The sequence below is a fragment of the Pezoporus flaviventris genome, unplaced genomic scaffold (assembly GCF_033815535.1).
Source record: "Pezoporus flaviventris isolate CSIRO_AGI_PZ_B2104156 unplaced genomic scaffold, CSIRO_AGI_Pfla_v1 ptg000066l, whole genome shotgun sequence".
NCBI classification, from domain to species: domain Eukaryota; kingdom Metazoa; phylum Chordata; class Aves; order Psittaciformes; family Psittacidae; genus Pezoporus; species Pezoporus flaviventris.
In genome coordinates, this window is record NW_026892614.1 from 14,496,949 (window position 1) to 14,518,124 (window position 21,176).

Consider the following 21,176-nt stretch of genomic DNA (forward strand, 5'->3'; position numbering starts at 1 on the left):
ATTCCTTTTGGCAAACAGAAGTGAGCATAATGACATGGTCTGCCAGGACCACATACTTTCTTTTCAGAGATACTTCATTCTCATGTCTCATTGAATAATTACTGTTAAGGAATAACATCCAGCGGCAAGGAAAAGAGTGTGGCAGGTGTCAGGCAGATGTACACAGCATAAGTTGTCTATCCTAGAGGCTTAGAGGCTTTATAATTGAAGCAGACAAATAATACACAAAGGGCAGAGGGAATTGTGAAGCAAGCAGTCTTGTATGTAGACACATGTAGCTATAGGAGGCCTGACCAAAAGTTATGCTTCTTATTCCATGAGAGATCTCAAGATTGTTGTTTCCTGGCCAAGGTAAATGAAAACATGAAGATGAACATTTGTGAGCAAGCAAAGATGGGAAAAAATAACCAACTCTGTTTGGGACCAATTGTTTCCTTACAACATTTGGTAAGATTTTACTTTTCCTTTCTGTAAATTTACCAGGATATTAAACCCCAGTTCTTTCACTTGAAATATATGAATTTATAAAGATTTCACCTCAAAAATTTAGCTTTAGGATATATTCCAGCAGCTATGTTATGCTGTGAACAGCTCTTGACAAACTGTTCTGGTAACAAATGTTTTGTCAAAAAACTACTAAACAGTTCTGTTGTTTCCAAGGCTTTTCTTCTCTGCAGTTATTAACTAAATGATGCAGCTTCCATGAGCTGTAATACTCATCCTATGTAATCATCCTGGGAAGAGATCTGATGGAGCAAAAAGCTCAGTATAGATGTTGGAGTCTGGTCCAGTGAGGAGCTTAAAAGAACAGACCTGACCTTTATCAGAAATAATTGTTCCTACTCCAGCCTCTGTGTCACCTGCCTTTTCTATGTCTTTTCTCCAGAACTGGAAACCAGTTGTCAACATTATGGGCTCCTGCTCCACCACTGGCAAAACCAGGTGCTCCCACTCCATGATACCAATGAAATGATGATATTTTAAATGTGAAGAGCTTCCTGTTTTGGAGGTGAAGAACAGCCACTCATTTAAGAATTGGCCATTTCTTCTCCTGCAGGGAAGACTGTCTTTTCCGTTAATGAGTCCAGATCAGCTATATCTGATCACAGATCTGCTCAAGCTATCTACTTGTTGTATTTTCACAAAACTTGTGAGGGAACTTACATTCCCAAACTTACAAAGGCCAGATACCATATCTTTAGGATGCTAGTACCTTTGTTCTGCCCCAGGAGAGATATTTGGATCAAATGGATATTCGAAGCTTATTCGAGATTTACTGTCAAGAGAGGTGTCCATATGAACGCTATGGTTTGAAAACTGACTTTTATCTGGTTTGGTGGGATTTTGTCTGCCACATTGGATTCCATCAGCACATAATATCCTTGCAAGATTAAAGAAATTTTTCTCTTATGTCACATCAGTCAGAATTCCTCATCTACATTTACTTCTAAAGGAGTGTAGGTCTGATACGGTGGCATTGTGTGTTCTGGTCTAAAATTAGTTTATCTCAAACACAGAAAATTTGTCAACCTTGCCTGCTACTGGGCATTGCTGACTCTTTGAGTACAGGTAGTCTTGATTCAGTGAATTTCTTATAGTCTGTAGTTTTATAGGTGTGATGTCAGAGAAGAAAAGGTTTCCTGTGCTTCCACCATCACCAACCATAGCAGATTATTTGTCAGAATAAGAGTCTAAATTTCCTTCATTATTTTCCTGACTCTCCTAGTTTTCCATCTCATTTATCTGCAATGTGTCTTTGATGTGGATCTGTAAAAAACAGAAGAATCTTCAGCTAGTGGTTTAGATGATGGCTAATAAAGAAAATATAAAACCTGTACTGTTACAATATAAAACCTGTACTGTTACAATAACTATCAATAACATAAATACATGCTCCTCTGTCATCTTCCTTTAGGCAGCCTGGAATCCAGCCAGAGCTGCTGGTGAGACCTGGATGCTGATAAAAGGCATATCTGAGGGGTAGCCCTCGGAAAGGGTGGGTGACTGGTCTAAGCAATGGCTGGACCCTGCCCTCCACCAAGTCCCACATCTCAAAGCCATGCCTCATGGATGGGTGCTGCTTCCTCCCTCTTTCCACAGAGGGAGGTCTCTGTGAGACAGCCTGGAGAAATGCCACTCAAGCAAAAATAAATCTTCATTGCAAAAATTGCCTGTATTGTAAACACAAAATCAAAACCATCAGTGTTAAAGAAAAAAAGAAAAAAGAAAAGAAAATAAAGAAAAAAAAAAGAAGGAAAGAAAAAAAAAGATGAGAAACAAGCCCCGTCCTACACAAACGCATTGCTGGATGCAAACAGCTGAATGTTAGTCAACCCCTGACTGTACAAAGAGAGACTGGTTGTAAACAAAACAGAGAGAGCTGAGACGGAGCCTTCTAACGAAGGCTATTGAAGTTTGTGCTCCCTGTAACTTGAAAGCCGCAAATGCTGAAAGAGCCATCTGTATTAAACCATGGCTGGGATCATGTTCATTAGCTGGTTGGCTGTAAATATAGCCTCCCCCCAACACAAAAGGTAACGCATGTCAGCTCAAACCATCACCAGCAGGTTTGTGTAAATATTTACTGGGCTGTTCAGACTGTTGTAATTTGAGGCTGTTGATGTCTCACAAACACGTAAGAAAATGAGCTGGCAAGTTCCCGAAAACAGTGTCAAAAGGCAGCTCGGGTACAGTAGAGGGAATGTGAGCTTTGTGCTGTTTTCTCTAAAGGCTACAGGGCTTCCCAACAGTTTGAGCCTGGCTGTCTTTTGGTGTCCTTACAGTCAAAACTCAGATTTAAAGGCTTATAACCTTTTATGCATATTTTTTCTTTAGGAAAATTGTTTCTTGGGAGTTTCAGATGTTGGGACAGAGATGAGAAATTTACTTAATTACTTTTTTATTCCTTCTTTCATTAAAATACATCAGGGCATAAAGCTGCATATAGGAGGGCTGTGGGATTACGGGTGGTCCGTCCACCTGAGTGAAACTGCCAGCCCTATGCCTTTTGGGCATGGAGAGATATTGGGGTAATCTTCATGTAGCTGAACAACTACTGCATTGCTCTTTTGGACTTAGGATGCCTATGCCAGGTCTGGAAGTCTACTGGAGGGCCCAGAGTAAACTGCCTGACTAAGGCACATGATGTCTTTGCTAGTCTTGAGGCTGGGAGAGCAAAGAGCCCCAGCCTGTGCCTACTCCAGCAAACAGGGGCAGGGCATGTGTGGAAGGTCTGACTCCATGGGTTCCCACATACTTTCCAAGTGTGTAAGCTACCATTCTCCCAGGATGATATCTAACAAAAGCTGTTCCCAGGGAATAGTTTGGATGTGGCCACCTGTCCAAAGCAGTTGGGGGGGGGAGTTGGAGAGTGACCAGAAGTTTCAGCAATTCAGCCCTGGAAATGTGTCTCAGGAGTAGAGGAGAGTCTCTGGCCTGTTTTACACTGTGGAGTAGATGTAGCTGCAGCAATCACCTTTCTAGAGTCTCTTAGGCTGGAAGAAATCCCCTATTCACAAAAAAAAAGCCAAATTCAGGGAAGATCATCCTTCCTCTACTCTCATGGTGTATGTGATGCCCAGCTGCACAGGAAGTATTGTCTGAGCAGCTGGTTTGGGTACTTCCATTTCAAAAGCATGCTGGTTTCCAGAGTCCTCTTTTCTTTTTGTCCTCCCAGTAAAGACAGAAGGGACAGTTTAGGGACCAGAGGTGCTCTGTGAGTCCAGGAAACAGTACACAGTGGAGTGCCCCTGATTTACGCAACTTCATGGTCTCATCTAGGAGACTTCATGCGATAGACCTCAGGCTCCAATCCTGTGATCTCAGTGTCTTATAATGCGACTTGTGCCCTAAAAGCAGCCCTCCGAGAAGCCAGCTGTATAATGCCTAGATCGTGAGTCATTTTGTTTGTTTGGTGACAGGGGACAAGTTTTGCAGCCTCCACACATAACTCAGTATTCCAGGTAATTTCCATCTGAGGTAGGGCTCTGTCCCTCAGAAATCCCAGCTCTGCCAGCCACGTAAACAGAAGGTGCCCACTCCCATCATTTGGAGATGGCTTCCCTGTTCAGTGAGGAAGGCACACAAATGTACCCCACAGTTTTGGTGCTCATAGTATGGATTTGGGACCACAAACGTTTTTATAAAGTAGCAAAACCAGAAGTATCAAGGTTCTCTATATCAAACATCTTTCTACTCACAGAGTTAAATGAAGTGGCTAGATCCACCAGTCTCTGCTCTTTTGGTTATTGCAGGAAATGAATAATGCAAATATTAACAGGACAAGAGGCTGGATCTAGTCCTATGGAGAAAGCATAAAACCCCATTTGCGTTATGGCACTGTGCAGGTATGTATGGCACCAATCTTCACCAGAGAGCATCTACAGGAATGGTAAGAGCTAGTTTACCATGACAGGTTATGGTGTGGGTGCCCTGACAGCAAAGTCTGAACTGGCCTGAAGGCAGAGGAAATCCCTTTGCTTAATGGACTGTTTCGGATGGATTGGAAGGGGGCATGAGTTCTGCTCTGTGGCTCAGCTGTCTCCATGGGTAAATATAAAGTGGGGAAGCTTCTTCAGACAGCTCCGCTTTTTAAGGCTAGGGAAGTACAGATAGAAAATGTAAAGCAGGGGAGAAGGGGAAAAGAGGTGTCAATCATTTTTAAATAATCAATCCTCCAGTTGCTATTACTCTATCACCTGAAATAACAGTGCAGAATAACAGGATGTTACCATGCTGGCTTATGTGGGCAACATATGTAAAAGATTTCTCTGAGGTGGATCCTAATTGCAGTTCTTGGATTTTAATATCAATAGAATGAAAAGTGTTCCACAGAGGAACATTATTTCCTCGTACTCAATCACACTGTTACACCCAAATCTGAATCAAAGCTGGGAAGAGTCACCAGGATACCTATCTGTACTGCACCTTAGTCATCATACCAGAAAGCTTCTTCTGGAAAAGTATTCCACTCTGGTTGCTTCATCTTTACAGAGCCAGGGACTGGAGTCCTCTCACTTGCATGGTACAGAGTGATGGAGTCTCTCTTCTTTTCTAGACTTTAAGTCTTTCCATGGCCTCTGAAATTTACTCCTGTGCCAGGGTGCCAGGCCCAGTAAGGAGATTGATTTCAGTGGCATTTGATGGTTTTGTCATCCACCTCTGGCTTCACAGCTGCTTTTAAAGACACGTCTCATCTGAAATATTCACCAGCATGCTGGTATCTTCATTCTCCCAGTTACCATTTTCCTTCATTCCTTATGCCAAAAGAAAGTCCTGTTGCTTTTGGACTCAGGTGGTGCAACTGGGCAGCCATGAAGCTGACAACAAGTGGTAACAAGGCCCATGGCTCACATGGTGGCTGCTGGTTGAAGGGCCTGACAAAGACGGAGGTGTTTGATTGTTCTTCCCATGAGAAGCTCCAAGCTCTGCTGAGGGCAGGGGAGAGGGTTTGACACTCTGAGCTTGTGTCTCTCCTGTGCCAACCCTTAGCTCCATGGTTTGCAAGGGATACTAAGCAAGTCATTTGGCGTAAGAAGAGTGAGCTAGTGGCTGCGTGGTACTTAGTTGTTGGCTGGGGTTACACCACAACATCCAAAAAGTACTGAACTGTACTAAACCCTCTGACATCAGCCCTATGATAAGCAAATACCTGAGAATTCCCATTGCCAGGCTCATGTGGCATTCTGGGATATAACTATCTGGTAGAAAGCTCACATGGGAATTTGTGCACTGGGTAGGTGGTGGTTGGGTGGCTTCCTGGGGTGACCCTGCTGTGCAGCTGGATGGTAGAACATCCCATCTCCTGGAGGCTTTGCCAAGCTGATGCAATCTTCACCAGTCCTATGCCCTACCAGTTACACGCAGGAGAATGAAAGTGTTACATGCTACTGATTGGAGGTGGCACATGCTAGTTATGTGCTCAAATTCAGCTTGAACATCAATAGGTGCAGTTCTGTGTCAGGGTAATATGGTTTTCCTCATGTCTGCGTTTCCAAGAAGCCTTTTTTTTTTATGCTAGAGAGAGAGAGAGGTGGCTGAACCACCCTGTTTTGACAGCCATATTCCTGGTGGGTGCACAGTGATACCTCCACCGTGTGCCATCCTGGGCAGCCAGCCCAGGGCCACCATTGCCCTCTGTTGGCAAAATCATGAGATCTCCCCTCTTGCTGCCTGCTTTGCGCTACCACACAGCATGTCCCACCTCTGGGCACTGGTGCTAGCATTCGCTACATCAGTCCTCCTTTCTGCCCTTCCCAAAGTCCAGAGCTGCTGGGCACCCAGAGGAAGATGAAAATATCTGCTGATGAAAATCAGAGCGAATCCTTTCTGAAATGCCATACTTTCCTCTCTGGTTTCAGAAAGAAGACTGCCTCACTGCCAGATCCTGCCCACTTGTGTTTTCTGACTGATTTAGGGAGATGTGATTGTTTGTCCCTCCATCAGCAGCCCATAAACAAAAACTCTTCATAAAGAAGTGCATGTAAGGAAAACCGCTTTTTCTATGATCGGAGAACCTTTCTCTGTTCTACTATGTTTTTTCTTTCTGGGTCACAGAAGGTTTTTTCATCAGCTCTTGTTGACAGCATCCCTCACCTGGGTCATCCAAAGAGGAAAGATGAGGAGAGGAAAAGTATTGCCTTGTCATATCTGCAGGCTGGCAGAGACCATAGCAGAAAAAACTCCCTAAAAATGTCCAGGGACTGAATCCAAGAACACTATGACAAAAGTATTTTTCATTCTCGGTTCCCCCAGCTCCTCACAACTCATGTTGATGGTGTCTCTACACTGTACCATGTATGTATTCGACAAGCACGTTTAAATGAAGGCTACTAAGCACACCCATTACATACATTCTCCTCTAGGATATGGGCCAAACTGCAGACTGCCAGTCTGTGGCACAGGATAACATGCTAGCTGCAATGTTATCATAGAACCATAGAATTGTAGAATAGGGTTGGAAAGGACCTTAAGATCATCAAGTACCAACCCCCCTGCCATGGGCAGGGTCACCTCCTACTAAACCATGTCACCCAAGGCTCTGTCCAACCTGGCCTTGAACACTGCCAGGGATGGAGCATTTATCATGTCTTCGGGGAACCCATCCCAGTGCCTCACCACCCTTACAGTAAAGAATTTCTTCCTTATATCCAATCTAAAATTCCCCTATTTAAGTTTGAACCCGTTAAGCCTTGTCCTATCACTACAGTCCCTAATGAAGAGTCCCTCCCCAGCATCCTTATAGCTCCCCTTCAGTTAGAGTAATAGTGGTAACTCTCAATGATTTCTTTTATGACAACTGAAGATGCAGAATGCTACCAGCATGTCAAGGGGGGCAATCCTTCCTTTCTCCTCAGTAGTGGTGAGGCCACACTTGGAGTGCTGGGTTCAAATCTGAACTTTCCAGTACAAGAGATACATGAACACACCGGAGTGAGAGCAGTGAAGTTCCATTAAGATGGTTATGGATGTCAAGCATCTGACAGATTAGGAAATGCACATGGGAGGGGTTTGGAACTAGAAGATCTTTAAGGTCCCTTCCAACCCAAACCATTATATGATATTAAGATTTTATGAAATGCTGAGAGAACTGGAACTGCTCAGCCTGAAAAACAGAAGGTTTGGGGGGATTTCATTAGTATATATAAATATCTGATGCATGTGGTAAAGAAGATGGAGCCAGACTTTCCTCAGTGGTGCTCAGTGACAGGACCAGAGGCAATGGGCACAAACGGAATTGCAGGTCCCATCTGAACATCAGGAAACACTTTTACTGTGAGGGTGATCGAGCACTGGTACAGCTTGCCCAGACAGTTTATGGAGTCTTTAGGGTTAGAAATATTCAAAACCTGACTGAACACAGTCCTGGGTGACCTGCCTTAGCTGACCCTGCTTGAGCGTGGACACTGGACTAGATGATCTCCAGAGGTCCCTTTCCATCTCAACTGCTTTCAGGGAAATGCTATTTCCTGGCATCAGAGCATCCATGCCAGTTTTAACCAAGGTCTCACATGGCTGTAAAATCCAATGTTTGTGAGAAATGTTTTCCCATATATACAACAGGTGTCAGACTTACCAGAAAAAATAGAAGACATTTTTAATAGGCTCAGTATGATTGTTGTCTAGTTAAATATCATTGTACTGAAGGAAGGCTCTGAAGTTTACCCTTTTGTGGGGTTTATTAAAGGTGTTACTGGGACACAGTTTTTAATAGTGTGCAAAGTTTTAGCACAGTTTTAAGACAGATTTAACAATGTGTAAAAGACTTTGAGATAAGACCAACGTCTTTCACTTCCATATGACTCATCCAGAAATTCTTATTGTCACATATTTTGATCTGAAATTAACAAATATCACGACAGTTTATCTAAGATAACAGTTGTCATGTCTGTAGTCACTGCTGCATAACTTTAAAGTAATTATTGCTGTGTGTCTGTATGAAAGAGCTTGCCTTTGCTGCCAGCTGCTCTGAAACCACAGCACTGTATACCCTATTACTGGGAAAGCACACTGGAAAGCCTGGCCATTAAAAACTGAGTCAAGGTCTCTCAGGTGTGTTCTTCTTGAATGAGCCCTAGAGGCTGTTCTGATTGATTTATATATATGTGTCTTTTTTAATTGGGTAGAATATCTTTTTTGTCAAATATCTAAGCAAACCTGCAAGAAAATGGCTCATGAAGAACAGAAGAGAATAAAGGTAGGATTTTACAGATCATTATAGAGACATGAGAACTATAGCAGAAATTATTCTGGAAGTCTTGCAAGCATAATGATTTTCACATGGTTCCTGCCTGCCATAGGGAATTGTTTCCAGACTATAGGTGGGCTGATACATGCCAGCAATCGTTGACTCCAGGTAGCCTTGGCTTCTGATCTTGCAGCATTTAACAGAGCCCTGGAGGGAGAGGCCTCATAATGGGCCAAGGGCAGAGAGAAGGATTTCTCACTGTTTAGCAGTGGTATCCCCTATGGCCCAGGAGAAGTCCTGAACAATCTACTAGGAGTTTGGGAGCACGTAGTAAGTACATCTGTGAAGACATGTTATTAGCCATTACTGGTAGAGAATGAAGCTTTATTTTCCCTTCTGCAGCACTAGGTCTCACCCAGCCGTGGCTCCTTGTCCCAGCTAGTCTCTGAATGCTCTACTTTCCTTACCAATGTCTACCCATGCTAGTCTCCTCACCCTTTCCTACAGTCCTTAGTTCAATTTATACCCCAGGTCTAATTTTTATCCTGTTTGATGACAAATTAGTGTTCTCTAGGCAGGCTGGATCCAGCAGTTAGGTTGTTTGGAGGATAGACAGAAAAAGTTTTCTTTCTTCATTTTTATTTCAAGTGCTCAAACTGCAGTTGATGTGAAAGGTCTTGCTCTGCCTGCAGCTGAGCTTCCCTGGGTTGAGCTGGTGTAGTCAGGGTCTTTGGGGAACATAACCACTAAGACTGAAGAAATCTCTGTTAGGAATTAAATTGCTGCTTTGCTAAGAGGCAACCAACTTTGGGCAGTGTTTTCATGGGGATTACTAACAAACTACTTACCTCTCTATCCTCTGTCTTCGATCTGAAGTTTCAGCTCCAACTCAAGGTAGTCAATCTTTTCAAATGAAAGATTGTCTTTTTTTTTGCTCATAAAATGAACAAACCAATATTCCTAGACTGCTTCTTAGAAACTGGTGAGTTGGTTAAAAATGTCTTGAACAGAAAAGTAAATATTCTGTACAAGGTAAGACAGACATACAGAACACACAAAAGTTTTAGCCCAGATTAATAAAGTTAGGTGAAATTAAGATCAGATGGAGGCAAGATTTGATGTGGGATGTGGAGAGGAACCTTAGCAGTAAATTGTGCTGTGAACAGAGAGAGTATGAGAGTAATGCAAAGTTACACAAGAGTTAGGAGTGCCAAGTGCATCTTATGCTATGAAGAGGTTCTTTTTTCTGGGTATAAAATCGTTAAGTAATACCATAAATAGCTTGTTCTTCAGCAAGGACTGACACTAAGCTATAGCCTCCAAAATCACCATACTTCCCCAAATAGACTACACAGCACAATTCAGAGCTCTGCAAACCCAGGCAATGGCACAAGCTTGATACGGTACAACAACCTGTCAAACATCTTAGCATAAGCAACAGTGTGTGCAGTCTGTTTGGCAAGACACTGTCTTTGATCATGGCATGCTGTTCTCATGCCACAGGACGGCTGCTATAGAGACCTGAGCAGAAAATAACATATTCTCTGTGGCTGTAGTCTGGTGTACCTTTCACATGCTCCATGAACAAGTAGGTCCTGGCCTATGTCCCCAGCCTGAGGATGCTGCTGTTCCATCATCATGGTGGAGCATAGCTTGGGATTTAGTTGCAACTGGAGCCATTTGGCACATTAACACCAAAGTGGAAATAGTTTAGCAGCTCCACCTGAGGCCAACAGGATTAGCATGTGCTCAGGTCATCCCCAGTGTGTATAATGTGTGTGGGAGGATGAGACAAAATGAATGAAATGAATGCAGATACAATGGGAAGCTGCAGCCAGTGGAGTAAATGAAGCTCTTTATTCACCACTGAAGAAATAGGATCTCATCCACCTGAAATGTATTCAGAACTGCAAGGTAAAGCACTTCAAGCCATATGGTATTTTATCCTGGCTGCTTATTTACTAGAGTGTCCAAAAGGTCACAGAGTGAATTACAAAAAAAGTTGCTTGCAGTAAAGTAAAGAAAGATAGGAAAGAAGAGATATGAAATATGCCCTGTGTTTGTTTCTTCCTTAATCACCCTAATGTGCAGGCAGTCAGAAAGGCTGCCTATGGTTACATGCTTGAGAGAATTGTTTCAAACAGATGCCAGCAACAAAGTATCCCAGGTAATTAAAAATAAAATAAAATAAAAGGAAAGGAATAAAATATTTTCTCCGTGTTAATCTGTGGATTTCATACTTTGGCAGGGCCTGGCCATCAGTTTCAAGCAAGAACAGAAACAGAATTGTGAATGTATGCAAAAAACATTTTTTTTTCTTTTTTTTTTTGTCTCCCAGGTGGATAATTGTTTTTTTGTAGTCACATGCTTTGTGTTTGTAGATGTATTGTGGGCAATGGTTGTGTTTGCTAAGGAAAGCAGAGGCTGGAGGGAGTGGTAAGAAAGGAGTCTGTGTACTCATGGCCGTAGCAAGGGTTGTGTGATGCTGGCAGGTTTGTGGAATGATCCACGTCCACCAGCCAAAGAGCTGCCTAACCCTTGAGCCACCCTCAGATGACATCTTGAAAGCCCAAGAGTTTCCTTACTGTTATCACTCCTATGACTAGTCTGCTCTCATAAGCTCCATGGCAAAGATGTCCAGGACACGAGGCCTTGAGGGCATCGTGAGGCATTCTCAGCTCCCGTTAAGTCCATGTTGCCCCAAAGAAAACAGCTTTGCCATTTTCCCTGCAAACTTGTTTTCCAGGGGAGCTTATCAGGCTGCAAATAAGAGGTACAATGGGAAAGATGTAATACTTCCTCATATAACAGTGGGGCATAGGGCAAGAAGGAGCAGTGTGCATGAAGAAGTGCCTGAAGACAACAACGGGTAAATGAGATCTTGCTAAGACATTGACAGCAACAGTTAAAAAGTGGAGTAAGAGTCTAGTACACCAGATCTCTTGAAGTAATGACGATCAGGTACAGTCTGTGGAGCAGAGAGGCCGTAGCACAGAGCAGGAGAAAAGGGCTGGAATGCCTCAGTATGGGGAAAAACAGTGTGCACTTATGCATAGCTGACCATCCCCAGCTGCCAGGAATTTGAGTTTCCCTTTTATGACTACAGGTGCCCTGGATTTGCTTTTAAAACTACATTAGGTGTTGACATGCTGAAACATGCTGGAGTTTCCCTTCCACAAAAATGTTTAGAGGGAGAGGTTAATATGGCTCAGTGCCATAATTCATCGGTCTCCCAGTGTGATCCAGCATAGCATTGCTCAACAAGAAAGCGCAGCCTTTTCATGAGCACTGGTTGTCACTCGATTGCTGCTGTGCTGGAATTAGATATTAGACTTTGTTTAAGTACTATTTAACGTGCAAAGATTGTTCTTAGGATCTGCTATTGCAGAGCTTGGAGCTTCTCATGGGAATTTGCATTTTGTGTGATTGACCCTGGAGCTCCTAAACAAGTTCATCTGAAGAGCATCAGATATATCATAGCCTATAGAAAGTAATAGTGCTGCATTACTTAAAACTTGCTGGCACCTATTGGGTAAACTATCTCACTCTGAGAGCATTATTTTGTTTGGGAAACATATCAAAGCAATCTGAACATCAGGAGTTATACACAAATCTTCAGACTCCTTTCGAAATCTCCTAGGGCAACTCAGGATTTATTCAGCCAAGTACAAGTATGGAAGAACAGCATCTGAGGTAAAAAGTACAGGCTGTTTGCTTTCGCTTTGCCATTATGTGACGGGGGGAGATTCTCTGCAGATAAACTGATTTGTGCAGCAGAGAGTTTGCAAACAGGGTGGAAGTTTGACATTTTAATGTGATTAATGAAAACAGAAAAGCAATCTAATAGGCAGTGACAAGGAACTCTCTGATCTGGAGCTGATAGATGCTCTGTAAGAGATGAGCGATATCCAGGTGGATTGGCAGTTCTGGTTAAAAATGCAAACAAGTCTTTCAGGTTCTTCAAAGCCAGGCCTGCACTGTCCCGTGAGATCATTCTGAGAGTACATCAGAGGTCCTGGTGAGAGCAGAAGACCCCTGACCATACCTACTCTGAGGTGCTGTGGGAAACTTCTCCCACATCTATGCTGGGCAACAAGTACTGCTCCTCCGCACATGACATACAGCTGCTGCTTCTTTCTGCCCAGCAAGGCTTCTAGCCCTTGTATTCCTTTGGGGTGGCCTTTGTTCCCTTGTTGCCATGCTACCTGAAGGCTGTACCTATCACCCTCCTGCACATGTACTGTGGAGGGTTGGCAATGGGCTGTCTCCTAGGCAGGGTGGGTATATAAAGGATGACATTTGTAATGTCTTGCCTTCTCTTCAGGATGAAAGACACTTCTAGAGATTGGTCCTGCCTCTAGAGATCTATGTTTGGGAAAGCCAGATCTATGAGGAATGGGCAATGAATGGGTTTTTCCCTTTGCCTCTCTAGCAAGGCACTTGAGTAACAGGGAGTCTAAGTCATTGTCCTGAGACCAGTGAATTTGAGGGAAGATAGTCAATAACAGTGATGCTAAAAATCAGTCTAGTTAAGAACAGGATTGGAAAAGGCCAGTCTTGACCTACTGTTTGTCTTTCATTAGTGATAGAATCCTTTTCTCTATATTTTTAATTTCTCTATTGTCCAAGTGAATGTCTTGATGAACTGTTTCTGAGGTTGGCTAAGAAGCAATATGACAGGCAATTCAAGGCAATTGCCCTTTTTTAATACTGCTTTTCTACTAAGACACTATGTGCTGTCCTGACCTGAGGTCAGCAACAGAAGCAGTCTGGTAGTAAGCAAAGGCCTTTAGGCTTTTCTCTGCATGCAGATCTTTTTGGCTGCTGGCAGTGTGAGGCCACCACCAAGAGCACCGTGAGAACTACATGGTGTAAGATAGTGGAGAGACTGAGCCATGAGGATTCTCCTGGTGGTGGTGGTAGATCACCAGGGACAACTTCCTTTCTTCTCAGTCCCTGTTGCAACACATTCAGACAAAATGCATGTTCCTGGGAGACTTAACACGTGCTGCAGTACTGAGACTGCAAATTCTGGCAGCTGTAAAGCCCTGCTGTAGGATGAAGATATGCTGTTGACATGGATGGATTAAAAAGAAGAAAAACTGAGAGCTGTTTCAAGAGCTGAATAGTCTTCCTTATTTATTTTTTTTTCCTCTTTTTTTTTTCCCCTTTAATAGGCCTTTCAGTAGCAAAGACAACCTCCAGCAAAGGCTGGCATCTCATTGTCTCGGGCGTCATTCAAATACATATTAAAAGGTTGCTTCCTTCCAAAGAATTTACAGTCTAAATAGGGCAGACAAAGGGAAGCAGGAAAGAAGACTACATCTATACAAGTAAATAAAACAGGAGAGGGCCTATTCTACGGCCCTTCAGGCCAGTCATGGTGCGGTTTGTGTCCACATGGCTAAACACTCCCCCACGGTGAGTGGGAAGGGGGAACTCCAAGCTACCCACTGGGGCAGACCCTGGCACATGCTGTCTTCTGAACCATGCATTGACATTGTCTGGGGAAAATCAAGCTGGCATGGGCCAAAGCCATGAGAAAGAATGTGTTAATGATTACACAGTGTAGACAATTGTGGGCCAGTACTTGAGTAAGCCCTGGCCTTATTTTAATTGCCATTTCCATGGACCAATTTTTCCTTAGGATTTTGTGGGAAACCCATGACAAAGCCTGAAATCCAATCTATATCGTAGAATCATAGAATGGTTAGAGCCTACTGAATCTTTTTCTGGTGGCTCAAACATCATCCCTTTTGTCTCATTCATTAACTTTTCATATTCTTTCTGTGGTGCATTAGTGTTTAGAAACGAATCCTGATGAAGATGTCAGTCTGACATCGTCAACAGCATGGAGAGCAATAACCTACCAGATGCAGGTTATAGGACCAACAGGTTGTTTAATTTGGCAGCCAGACTTACCATTTTAGGAAAAGGGGAGATATCTTTATGGAGTAAGACAGCATGTCAAGGGAATATGTTTATTGACTTCTGCTTTCATTCATTCATACAGACTTTCTGTAGCCCTCAGTTTACATATAGAATCAGAGAATCATAGAATAGTTAGGGTTCGAAAGGACCAACCCTGCCCTGGGCAGGGACACCTCACACTGAGCCATGTCATGTAAGGCTCTGTCCAACCTGGCCTTGAACACTGCCAGGAATGGAGCATTCACAACTTCCTTGGGCAACCCATTCCAGTGCCTCACCACCCTTACAACTGCATATCTTGTATTTGCAGACCATCTGAAGCTACACTTTAGAAATCCAATTTGAAATTATTTGTCTGTAAACTGAAAATGTGTCCCAAATCACTGTAGCTGAGATTGTGTTCACTTTTTAGCATTGTCTCTGAAATAAACATATGCCCCCATCAAGCAAATCATATTGTCAAGGTATCAATATCAAAGTATATAGGAAAAAAATGACAGAAAAGCTGAATCACGAAATGACAAAGAATGGAGCAGAAGAAAAGTCCAGTTATAAAGTCAAGTCTTTGGCCTCCAGTTTTCATTTGCAGATATTAAAGGAGGAATTATCTGAAACACAAAATCCAACTATCTTTCATTGTAAGAAAAAATGCCATGGGATCTTTCTTGGTGGCAGGCCAGGCTTGGGTGTGCAGTTCTTTGCCCACCCTGAGGACAAATGACAGTAATTCAAAAGTTCAAGGCAACCTAGTCCGGAAGGCAACAACATCCACAGCAGGCTTCCTACCATGCATGGCACACCTGGAAATGTTGCCTTTGGAGAGAGCCATGTATCCTTGTTGCAGTCTATGAAATATCAAGGCAAGCTCAGGGGAACTTGGAAAGCGACTGTAGTGTTTTTGAGGTGGTTCATAGAGGTAGCAATCTTTTCATTTCCTGCACACATGGATCCTGACTCTTCCTTGTCTTTGGGCAGGACATAAAAAGGAGCAGAAAGGAGGGTTGTCCCCTTTCCCTGTGCAAGGATTACTGAAGATGACTCATGGCTGTTCCTTGGAAGGTCAATAGTTATGTGCCCATTCACAGGCGATAGCGTATTAAGACCTATGTGACTTTTCAAGCCTTCTGACCCATGAAATCTGCATTTTTATCAAGAAACTGAAATAAAACCACTGGTTACTGCTAAAACAAAACATTTATTACATTACATTTAATGTCGTTTCTGCAGTATTTATACAAGTTCTAAACAGCAGGGTGACAAACAAAACAAATTGCCTAAAGACTTGTGTGAAATCTGTTCTTGAAGCAGGCACTAGTGGTTATCTCACACCCAGGCCAGCACTCATATCCCACAGAGAAAGAGTTGCCTTCTGCTGGCTTTCAGCAGAAAGGCTTTTGTAGATAATCAGGCATGGCTAAAGAACACCCAACAAAATCCAAGTGCAACATCAGGACAGCCTGGTACTAGGGGTGTAGGAGAGGACCCAGGGAATTAATTTACTAAAGCAGAAAGGCTCCCCCTTGTGAAATGCAGTGATAAGACCTCTTTGATCTCCTCAGCAACTAAGTATCAAACATTATCACCTGTTTGTTGGGTAAGCCATAAGGTACCAACTTGCAATGAGTAATTGCTTCCACCTCAGGAAGAATGCTGTGTTTTCTAAACTTGTTAAGCTCATTTGTTTCCAAAACTGGATCCATGTTATCTTAATTTGCTTCTAGGTTATTAATTATAATCTAGTTTGCTATTTTCTCTCTTTCTGAGCTGCAGAACAGCAGCTCCCACACCGCAGTCTCTAGCTCATATCACTGGCTGCTACTCCTGCTGCTGCTGTTTCACCTGCACAGACTTCTCCAAAACACTAATCATTTCATCAGCATTCAGAAAAGACATTGAAGATGTATGTGTATAATTTTTTCCTCCCTTTGTGTAAGAGGTAACAGTGGGGGTTACTCAAGGGAAATTCTTAAAATAAGGTCATTATTCAACTTCCACAGGCTGCTCTTTTCTTTCATCTGCAAATTAATTTTCCAATGTATTAATCATTCACAATAGAAAGTAGCAAGCAGACTGAAAACCAGTGGGATTTTATTAAGTGGTAATATCACACTTGAAATTAATCAGGAGATCTAGATAAGTGACTTGGAAAACACTTTGTTTATAGATGGAAAATAATTTCTTCCAGGTGAGAGGTTCAATCAAGGCAAGGATGCTCAGAGGGTTCCATGAACGGGATCTCATGCTTATGTTGCATGAGTGTATATTTTGAAGGTTATATTTCTGTTTAGCTAATTTTTACCCTGAACCTGAAGGGTTCATGCACATACACACACACTTGTATGATTATTTTCACTCTCTTCAGCTCTGCATTTATATGTGTATCTGTAGAGTAGGCACTACAATCACACTGCCTTTAGAGCAATGTCACATTTACTTTCTGTAGCAACAAGGACACAAACCTGAAAGAATTGTACCTGTATTACTAAAAGACATGGCCCTAGCACATGTTGGGCATAACCTTATGCTGGAAAGACAGTTGCCTGGTTAGATGTTGCAGGCTTTAGCTGATGGCATTATAAGGGGGCCTTGGCCAGCCTGGGACTTTGGGCTCCCACATACAGTCTTTGTGTGGATCAAAAGCCCAGGGTGCTCAGCCTCTGGCTGAGACCAACTCCCTGCCAGGCAACTGATGGGAGAAAAAAATCACCTTTATCTCAGGCAAGCTAAAAGCAAGATATGGTGCATCCCTTGGTCTGAGGTCTCACAACATGAGACCAGCACTTTGTTGTCTCCCAGGGTTTATATTTAACAGAAAGGCTGCTCTGCTGCTTTACTAATCGCTATGGGCCTTTGCACAAAGCTATTTTTACAGGCAAAACATAGAAGGCAACTGAAAACAGCTTGTAGCATAGCCCTGGGCAGGGTCTCAGCCCATTGCCTGCAGTCTCAAGTGAGCCTCCTGCTAGAGAAGACTAACCATACTGAATACTCTGAGGCGCTGTTGCAGAATGACTCTAAGAGCAGAACCATAGAACCCTGGAGGACTGTGCAAGCAAGGCAGGGGGTGGCCCCCACAGGTAACCGGAGACCGGACATGGGAGGAGAATGTGGAGGAAGCTGTGGGGGCTAACCAATACTGTTATGCCAAGAAGGAGTGGCTGAATACCACTCCTATATATGTGTGAACTGCGTCACAAATAAAGTAGAAGTTGATTATCACCCATATTGGGTTGGCCTGTCTGCTTCTCCTCGCCGCTTACAAATGGCGCCCGAACAGGGACATGGATGTGAAGAGTTTGATGGAATGTGCTGTATGAGTCTCTCTGATTATGCTAATTCGATGCACGCACAGCTGAGAACCCTGGCTCAGCTTACCCAGCAATAGTAAATGAGCAATATCCTAAGAATAACTAGATGGTTGTCTTCACGGGGCATTACAGGTTGAGTCAAACACTGCTGTTTAAAGTATTGCACTTATGTATCATTGTTAGGTTAATCATCGTAGCTATTAGACTTGCTTATAGTTGTGTGATAAAACAGGTGAACAGAATAACCCATAATGCCTTGCTTGCACAAAGAAAAAGGGGGGAATCATTGCAGAATGACTCTAAGAGCAGAACCATAGAGTTCTGGAGGACTGTGCGAGCAAGGCAGGGGGTGGCCCCCACAGGTAACCGGAGACCGGACCTGGGAGGAGAATGTGGAGGAAGCTGTGTGGGGCTAACCAATACTGTTGTGCCAAGAAGGAGTGGCTGAATACCACTCCTATATATGTGTGAACTGTGTCACAAATAAAGTAGAAGTTGCTTATCACCCATATTGGGTTGGCCTGTCTGCTTCTTCTCGCCGCTTACAAGGCGCTTCTGCCCTTCAGCTCTCCATGGGAGTTAATAACAGATTTATGCCCCTTGCTATGTGTGCTTCACGGTGAGGTCTCCTCACAGTTTCCCCTTCTCCCTTTCCTCTCCATGGGAGCATGGGATGCATGCCCACTGCCTGAGGCCACCAATTCACCTGTGTCTATCTGGGCATCTGCATCCTCTGGGAATGCTATAACCATAACATTTACAGATTGTTTGGGGAATGTAGGCTGAGGAATTTTAAAATATTCTCTAAAGCATTTCACTCCATTTGCTGTCCCAGTTGTTCTCTTGTCGATTCAAGCAAGGAGCAGTAAGAGATGAGTATATTTTTCTTCCTTGCTCCTTTTTGTATGTGGAGCTAAATTAGATCTCTGTGCTGCAACTGGGCTATAAAAAGGGCTTCAATGCAGGCAAGGCAGGTGATTCAAAACAAAAGGCCTTGATTGAAGTGGTTACAATACACAGAACCACTAATGTTATTCTGGGCCATTCAGGGTGGTTTATGGCATTGTACAACAACAAACAAAGATGAAACTCACTGTGATTACTGACTCAAGAAATTTTTTCTTCAATTTATTTTCTCTCACTCATTTAAGGAATTTAATTTAAAGGTTTGGAACATTTTTGTGACTTTCTTTTTTTTTTTTTTTTTCCCCTGGACCATTTTCCTGTTCCCAAAGCCCCTTTTATCAAAGATATCTTTGTAAATAACCTCTTTTTTCTTTCTGTGTGCTTGGTTGTCCTGCCAAATTAGCTGTGCTGCCATGGAGACATGGCATCAGCAATCCTTGTTCTTTTTCTGTAGGATTTCACTAGGCCCTTGTCTCAAGCCTTGACTGAATTAGAAAAAATAATGAGATATTGAAGGTAAATGTTATGCTTTTAACATTGTTGGTAATGGTGTTGTAAGTGTTGCAATATTTCATGATGCAATGTGTCTTAGTTTTTCTCTGAATACGTGTATCTGTTGGGTTTTAGTTTATCCAACAATTCAAGCAGGGTATCAATACACTTCTTTAGCAAATAAGCTTGTCAGAGAGATAATAATCTCTCTAATCATGTCTAAACAGTGAAGATGATAGATAAATCTTTTACAAATTATGAATCCTATTTATTTTTGTTTCTTGTTTGGCCTCTCTAGAATCAGGCTACAACATTTAACAATAAAATAAGCAAGGTCATTTATTTAAAAAATGGACAGTATCTCTATTAAACCTGTGGCTGGAAATGACACTCCCATTAAGACTTGCTGCAGATACCAGATGAGATATGACCTATTACCCATATTTCTTGTATCTTGTGGACTGGCAGTCCCACAGGAGACAGGTTATTTCAGGAGGATAAGGAAAGGGTTATTTTTGCAGGAAAACTTTAAATTTTGCCATTTCCTGATGGAAAAAGACAACTCAAAACCAACTCTGCCAATTTTTTTTTCCCATTAGCTCCAAAAAGGAGCTTCATAAGACAATAAAAAATGTTTCTATAAATACATTAACAACAAAAGGAAGGCTAAGGAGGATCTCCATCTTATTGAATGCAGGAGGGAACGCAGTGACAAAGGATGAGAAAAAGGCTGAGGTCCTTAATGCCACCTTAGTACCTCAGTCTGTAATAGTAAAACCAAGTTTTCTCTGGGTATCCAGGCCCCTGAACTGGAAGACAGGGACGGGGAGCAGGATGAAGCTCCTGTAATCCAATGGGGAATGGCTAGTGACCTGCTGCACCACCAGATAGAATCCACCCAAGCATACTGAGGGATCTGGCAGAAGTGCTCACTAAGCCACTTTCAATCGTGTATCAGCAGTCCTGGTTAAGTGGTGAGGTCTCAGTTGACTGGAAGTTAGCAAGTGTAATGCCCATGTACAGAAGGGCTAGAAGGAGGATGTGGGGAACTACAGGGCTGTCAGTCTGACCTCTGTCCTGGGGAAGGCTATGGAGCAGATCAGCTCAAGTGACATCAAGTGGCACATACAGGACAACCAGGCAAGTAGGCCAAGTCAGCATGGGTTTATGCAAGCCAAGTCCTTCTTGACTAACCTGATCTCCTTCTATGACAAGGTGGCCTGCTTAGTGGATAAGGGAAAGGCTGTGGATGTTGTCCATGTAGATTTCAGTAAAGCCTTTGGCACTATTACCCACAGCCGTCTTCTGGAGAAACTGGCTGCTTGTGTCCTGGATGCATGTACTGTTTGCTGGGTAAGACTGGCTGGGTGGCTGACCCCAAAGGGTGGTGGTGTGTGGAGTTAAATCCAGTTGGTAGCCAGTCACAAGTGATGTTCCCCAGGGCTCAGTGCTGGGGCCAGTTCCCTTTAATATCTTTATCAATGATCTGGATGGGGAGGTCAAGTTCACCCTCAGTAACTTTGCAGATGACACCAATTTGGGTAAAAGTGTTGATCTGCTGGAGGGTAGGAAGGCTCTACATAGAGATTTGGACAGGCTGGATCAATAGGTTGAGGCCAACTGTATGAGGTTCAACAAGGCTGAGTACCAGGTTCTGCACTTGAGTCACAACAACAACCCCATCTAACACTACAGGCTTGGGGAAGAGTGGCTGGAGATCTGCCCAGAGGAAATGAACCTGGGGATACTGGTCAACCAGCAGCTGAATATGAGCCTGTAGTGTGCCCGGGTGGCCAAAAGCATCCTGGCTTTTATCATAAAAAATGTGGCCAGCAAGACTAAGGAAGTGATGA